At 42.3% G+C, this 1,091-nt stretch overlaps 1 non-coding gene across 1 annotated transcript; it reads left to right on the top strand.

Moving 5' to 3' along the window:
* Positions 1–374: 374 nt before the first annotated feature.
* On the top strand, positions 375–510 carry LOC137226846 (small nucleolar RNA SNORA70). The gene has a single exon (XR_010944547.1). It is a non-coding gene; the product is annotated as a small nucleolar RNA SNORA70 (small nucleolar RNA).
* The last annotated feature ends 581 nt before the right edge of the window (positions 511–1,091 follow it).

Below are 1,091 nucleotides of genomic sequence, written 5' to 3'. Positions count from 1 at the left end.
ATGACCTTCTTAAAAGTAGGAAACATTAATTTTGGACAAAATACCTGTATGTGGACTTTTTCCTTTTTTTGAATTTATATGTTAATAACTGGTAGAATTAGATGATCCTTATTTAGCTCTTTATACCCATAAAGCAGTTCTCAGCACTTTTTAATAATTCATTGAATGTTTTGCTGCAGGGCTGCTGTGTTCTCAAAATTATATAAATCGTATGATTGAGAGGAGATGCAAGAATTTATAGTTTTTCTAAAGGAATTTTATATGCATATTGTGTAACACAAAGGTGTCAGGAAAATATAAGATCAACATTTTCAAAAATTAAATATCTGCTTACATTGTACTTTTTGCATTTATTTTGATTGCACACATCTGAGAATCAGCCAATTAAGCCAACCATGGTCTTTTCCCCGTGGGGGGCCCAGCATGCAATGGCTGCAAACAGCAGCCTCCTCGGTAGTGTGTGCAGCCTGTCGCCTGTACAGGATGCCCTAAGGGACCCTGGATACAGCCCTTTCCAGTGGGCATTCATGACTGGCATGCTGTCCTCAATCTAGGCTCCAGGTAGGTATGTGCGGTGCCTTTGGAAATCCCCAGGGCACAGTGGCCAGAGTCCACGTTGGCCAAGTCATAATGCCCATTGGCACCAAGCTACAGAACAAGGAGCATGTGACTGAGGCCCTCTGCAAGGCCAAGTTCAAGTTCCCCGACCACCAGAAGATGCACATCTCCAAGAAGTGGGGATTTACTAAGTTCAATGTGGATGAATTTGAAAACGTGGTGGCAGAAGAGCGGCTCATCTCAGATACCTGTGGGGTCAAATACATCCCTAATTGTGGTCCCCTGGACAAATGACAGGCCCTGCACTCATGAGAGCCTTGGTGCTGTCCCCTCCTTACTCATGCCCACCAATGAATCCTACTTTCCTGTCAAAAAACAGAAACAAACAAAAAAACAACAGACAAACAAAAAACCCCAAGTCTCTTAGAACCCTAGGATCTTAGAGCTGAATAAAACTAGATGAAAATTAGCCCAAACTCTCAACAAATGACAATTCCTAACAGTGGTTGTGGTAGATAGAATAATGCTCCCTC

This window comes from Pseudorca crassidens, chromosome 6 (genome assembly GCF_039906515.1).
Source record: "Pseudorca crassidens isolate mPseCra1 chromosome 6, mPseCra1.hap1, whole genome shotgun sequence".
Taxonomy (NCBI): Eukaryota; Metazoa; Chordata; class Mammalia; order Artiodactyla; family Delphinidae; genus Pseudorca; species Pseudorca crassidens.
Note: the sequence above shows the minus strand (reverse complement) of the source record. Positions and strands in the feature narration are given on the sequence as shown.